Source organism: Schistocerca gregaria, chromosome 3 (genome assembly GCF_023897955.1).
Source record: "Schistocerca gregaria isolate iqSchGreg1 chromosome 3, iqSchGreg1.2, whole genome shotgun sequence".
Classification (NCBI taxonomy): domain Eukaryota; kingdom Metazoa; phylum Arthropoda; class Insecta; order Orthoptera; family Acrididae; genus Schistocerca; species Schistocerca gregaria.
In genome coordinates this window covers 483,220,191-483,226,190 of record NC_064922.1, presented here as the reverse complement: position 1 = coordinate 483,226,190, position 6,000 = coordinate 483,220,191, and the positions used below count along the sequence as shown (strand labels likewise).

At 40.0% G+C, this 6,000-nt stretch overlaps 1 long non-coding RNA gene across 1 annotated transcript in view; it reads left to right on the top strand.

The window, feature by feature from the left end:
- The first annotated feature begins 542 nt into the window (after window positions 1-542).
- LOC126354518 (uncharacterized) overlaps window positions 543-6,000 on the top strand; it is a 1,203,959-nt gene continuing 1,198,501 nt past the window's right edge. Inside the window, exon 1 of the long non-coding RNA XR_007565348.1 lies at window positions 543-598. This is a non-coding gene — a long non-coding RNA (uncharacterized LOC126354518). The remainder of the gene's footprint in view (window positions 599-6,000) is intronic.

The following is a 6,000-nucleotide window of genomic DNA, read 5'->3' as shown; positions in this document are numbered from 1 at the left end:
CTCGTCTATTACAAACAATTCATACACGTACTTATGTTCACTAGCTGCTAGGCCACGATATAAATATAACACCTATATAAGCATGACGTAAGAGATTACGTACTTTGAACCAAAATGGACAACTAATAGTGTAAAAACACTATATATTTTAGTTATAGCTCTTCCGTCACTTATTCTGTGTGTGTGTGCAACATACTCAGCTTAGCTTACTTCTTAATAAAACTGACATACTCATGTTCAGTGGTCATACGATAAAATTTATTACGAGTGTTTAGTCTGCGTAATACTGTGAGTGTTATGGTAAAGTGTATGTGGTAACTCCGATTCCAGTAGATGATAATATGGAACAGTCCACGATCGTCTTTACTAACCTATTTCGTAATTAGTGGTCACATTCGTACACCGAGAATCCCAAAAGGAGGGCACGTAAATACAATCACAAAGAACATAGTCATTATACCTGGAGAATTCGACGCGTCCTTGAGGCCGGGAGTTCTGAGACAGTGTTTGCCAGGAGACACTTGACCCCGGACCGAGCAGCAACACCAGCCGAGCGTACGACAACATGCCGCTGCGGCCGACGCCCTGAAGCGTCACGGTGAGTACACGCCTTCCTCGTGCTCTCTTCCTTCCTACCACGCAGTGCATGGAATAATCTGTCTTCTATAACTTAGGACAATTACACCTAATAAGCTGTGACCTGATTACAGTAGCCTCTGCTTCAAAGCTCCACCGTGCAAGTGTGCACATAATATGTACAGCATGTTCAGTCGGTTGCCTTAACACAACTATTGCTGCAGCATAGGAGAAAAGAATTTTCTACTGTAAAAGTTTACATTATAGAGGATTAAATCGACAACAACAGCCAACATTTTGGAGGTTGTTGAGGAGTCTTTTGATGAACCAGCAGTCTCCAGTGGCTCATTATGTACTAGTCTATTTGTTATCCCAACTAGCTGAGTAGAAACCCGTCGAGTGCTAGGTCATAAGTTCAATCTTTAGTAACGCTTATTTGAAAATGTGTTAACATTTATGACAGGAGAAAAATATTCTAACTTCCTGTAGATTAAAACTGTGTGCCGGACCGGGACTAGAACTCGAGACCTTTGCCTTTCTCGGGCAAGTGCTCTACCAACTGAGCTACCCAAGAACGACTCACGCCCACTCCTCACAGCTTTCCTTCTGCCAGTAACTCGTCTCCTTACTTTCCAAACTTTACAGAAGCTCTCCTGCCAACCTTGCAGAACCAGCACTCCTGAAAGAAAGGATATTGCGGAGACATGGCTGAGCCACAGGGCGTCATTCGTGCTTGGGTAGCGCAGTTGGTAGAGCACTTGCCCGCGAAAGGCATAGGTCCCGAGTTCGAGTCTCGGTCCGGCACACAGTTTTAATAAGCCAGGAAGATTCATATCAGCGCACACTCCGCTGCAGAGTGAAAATCTCATTCTGGAGGAGAAATATTAGCTGCTGCTGAATCATCATATACATCAGGAGGGTGACAGAAAATGTCATGGAGGTGCAGAGATCAACGTTCTATGCAATGTACGTATTACATTTCACAAAATGGACATCGTAGACAAGTAAAAAATATTAAAATCAAACCATTTATTTTCATGATGAGCAAAGAATGTAAAATAGCGCACCATGCTGATAACAAAGCTTAGCACCATCAAGATCGAAGGCAAACTCCTTGAGAGATACAAACCATGCAGGACGTTATCCACTCTTGAAGAATGCATACAGAATCGTATTGGTTTAATGGGGTGATGAGAACTGATTGAATAAGGTGGTATTAACCGAATGCGAAAAAATGTTTCGAATGGCTCTTAGCACTATGGGGCTTAACATCTGAGGTCATCAGTCCCACAGAGCTAACTACTTAAACCTAATTAACCGAAGGACATCACACACATCCATGCCCGAGGCAGGATTCGAACCTGCGACCGTAGCAGTCGCGCGGTTCCGGGCTGAAGCACCTAGAACCGCTGGGCTACCATGACCGGCTAACCGAATGCGAAATAGTCTGTTGTGGAGCTTATGGTGAAACTTGTTATCCTTTAAAGTGTAGCAGCAGATAGTGCGATAATATGTTACACACGCAAGGAGGAAAACAAGCATCTAGAGGCTGAATTTGTACAAGTGTTCCAGATGGTATGAATTAAAATGTCACACACTTTTTAGGAGGAATAGTTTGCTCTAAAGGATTACTATTTTCGTAAGGAGACCAGAAATAAAGCAAAAGGAAATTATTTTACCAGCTACTGGCCAAGAGCAGTGCTCGTACGATAGTTGTAGTTCTCATAGAAGGCATAAACTTCCAACTTCTCGTAGCACAATAAATAACTTTCCAGCCAGTTCACCATCCATATTAACAATTGGCATAATTGTATACGAATGCGTTAAAGTACTGATGTTAGTTGATCTAGATACAGCTCTCTTGGTATCTCTAATTTCCAAGATTCGTTTCATATACATTTCTTTTCTACTCCCAACAAGTCGGAGTTGAAAACAAATTTCTTACTGAGTGATGGGATAAGTTTGTTAATTTCATGTACACATATACAGGCTGAATCCACAGTTTACTGTGGATCGTCAAGTTGACGCTGCGTTTGAAATTTTGGTATTTTACGTTTTCTAATTCTGTACGATTGTATACGCTATGCAACTATCCACTGCTTCCCTTCAGACCACTGTTATCTTCTAGGTCGCGCACAGTTTCGTATGCATAATGTAGTAAGACACTATCATGCACATCCTGTAAGTTATATCGACGATCATACTTGAAATGAGCAAACACCAGTTTTGCAACACATGTGCCTGTCCTCCCTTGAATATCAGTAGTGTCTCCTACGCACTACACGATAGTATAGCTGCGGCCTTATTCGATGTCTGATTTTTTCTTTTTCTCTTAATAGGCTGCGGAGATCTTCATTGACAGTAATTATGTTTATTACCAACTCTATGGACAAGTATCGTCCTTTGCTACATTTCACTGGAGACAAGATTTGTAGCTCCCTGTCCGAGAAGGGTAGTGAACTACGTGTTAAACACATATCTTCATAACTGTACTCCATACGTAATTTTTCCGCAGTGTGCAGTGTATGCGACACCACATATTCCACTGACTCATCTTGCAGGAACTCTTTTTCTCTTCCACTTCTTTCTCACTCTGTGAAATTCCTTGTGTTCTTTTCTGACAAAATGTCAACTTCGGCAACTGTTGTTGTAGGTGTAATGCAATATTTCTTTTGTTTATTATTTCTGTTACTCTGGTCTGAACCAACACAATCAACACTGTATCATTGTTACTCATCGTTGAAGCAGTTCAGCTACCCTCCTTAACTTCATATGGTGCTCACTATTAGATTCCTGCATTATCGTCCCCTCGAGGCCATTAGCAGCCAATATTTTCGCTGCTTGGAAGACATTATTAGGAGGGTCGAATGCCGTAAGTATCATTGGCCTTTTGTGACCTCGCACTCAAGAAGTTGCTTGCGACAAAGCGTCTATCGTATAGTCGCCAAAATCTCCCAAACAAAATACTCAACACTATGACATCACTGCGGGAGAAAGACAGTATAGTGCCGTTGTACGGCTCTTCCACTGCATCCAGGTGCATCTCAGAAAATTCTTCATCCATATTGATCTGCATCAGTGTTAACTAACACTGCCTCAAAACATTGTTGAGATACAACGGGAAAGTACTGAATAACAGCTGGAGGGCGAAAATTAAAGCAGGCGTTACTGTTATCAACAAAAAGTACAGTGTCTCAGTTTAACTACCTTGTTTCCAAAGAAGACAGGCAGGGCATGCCGTCGAAATACGCACCGTTGTGCCGATACATTCAGTGCGAGGGAGATAAAAATATCAATAGAGGTAGGAAGTTGAAAGAATTGGAGTTACGCTGTACCGAGCCACCGGCGATCACGTGTTCCTGTTGAAAAAAACTCAGAAAAGTTTTCTCGAGTTTTTGTTCATTTGTGAAGTATGCATAGCCTAATGGAAACTCAAAAACTGTAATGATCAGCTAACGTAATCGAAAACGTTTCTCCCAGTCTTTATGGTACATATTAAGCTGGGAGTATATTCGATCTGAGTAATGACTTTTTAAATTATCACTCTGCATGTGTGTCCGTAAAGCATGTATTTCAATATTTACCTGATGAGGGAGTGCAAGAAGCATTAATTATTACATATAATTGCGAATGTTTATTTATCTTGATAATGAATCAGCCTTTCCGGTACGTCTGTCAACGGTACAAATTCAGGATAAACAATGTGTCCCGCTCCTTAAACTGAATACGCGTTATGAACTGTCGCCTACATACTTACGAATTGTGGTATTTCAGAAAAGGGTGAGTATGTCTGCTCAGTATCTGACGCTCTAACATTTGCATCTGCTAGTATACTAAAGAACAATGTAGTAAAGATGTGTGGGAGACATTAAAAGGAGTAGGTAACGACTGAGACTTGTTATCGTTTGCAGCGAAACGCGTCACAAAAAGGACATCGAGACGTTTGTAGGTAGAGCGACAGCTCGCCTGAAATGCTGCGCAAACAGTGACATGGCTTACCCTACGTTTATCGTTAACACTTAGTTTGTTCGAAATGGTTTACTACAACACGTATTTGCATGTAACTCTTGCCTTTGATTGGTACATTGATAAAAAAAAAAAAAACTCGTTGAATTACAGAGGAAGACTAACTATTTTGTTGTTATGATGATACGAAGAACAAATGTTTTATAGCATTAACGCACAAAAATCTTTGATGTTCAGCGTTCCATTTATTTGTCTTCATTTTCAGGTGATAATTAGTTCGCCGTCCTAGCTGTCAACAGTCTGGAACGTTGTGGTATCCGAGGCTACAGGATAACTGAATTTTCAATTCACGAACTTGTAATAATATGATGGTCTCTCATATTTTTAAAGGTTGTATGACAATCAGTCAGTATTCTGTGAAGGTGAAATTACGCCTCAGACATGCCCTGATTAATAACATGGAAGTTCAATACCGATAAATGGCTATCACTGACTTTTATACACACATATAATCACAATACGTTTAACATCGATAAAGAAATTTCTGATACATAGCTTTTCTTCTACTGAAGTAGTTAAGTGGTAGTCAAGCAGGTCCCTATCGCCTGCTACTGGCCGTTCGAGCTTTCATCTGGGTCTGTAAGCGCTAGGGGATTAAAAATCCTTTGTAAGTTTTCATAAAATTTTGACATAAAGTATTTGGTAAGTAATTGTTATTACATACGTTAACTAGGTGCCACTTTTCTTTATAAATTTTATATAGCTACTGCGCTACTTTATAAATCACAATACCGTTTAAAAGGTGGTTGGTCAGAAAATTTTACAACTAATAGAGATAAAAAAGTGGGTTGTAGTTAAAACAGGTTCACTACCACTGGCGTAGTTGGTCAGGCATTGCCTCGATTACTCTGTATTGTGCGTTATAGCTCAAACCAGTCAGGAGATTGAGGATCAAGAAGAAAGTTTTAGTATTAATTCAATTATAGTATTACTTCCTCGACGTTTCTCATTCCCGATAGTCACATGATGCCACAACGCTATTTTCCTCATCCATCACTTGCTCTCTCAGTTTCATTGTGATCGTATGTTACTGAAGCAATTAATAATACAAGAACATTCCCCATAAAGAAAAAACCCTCTCAATCTGCTGAAGGTTTGTTATCTCCTTCGTCATAGCTTCTTTCAGATGAGAATATTTTAAATAAAGACGGTGTCGATTATAGCTGTGGTACCCGTTATGAAGAAAATGGTAATACTGTTTCCAGCTTCCCCATACGTATAATGTTGCTTTTTTTTAAAGCCAAATGAGTGCCTTCTCGTTTCTAGTGAAGTCCACTTTAGTTAGCTGGATTAATCACTGGATAATCTACGAAAGGATGATGTAAAACTGTAACTTATGCTACTTAGATTACAATTTATGAGATAATGTATAATGGTAACTGGAGGTGACAATAATCA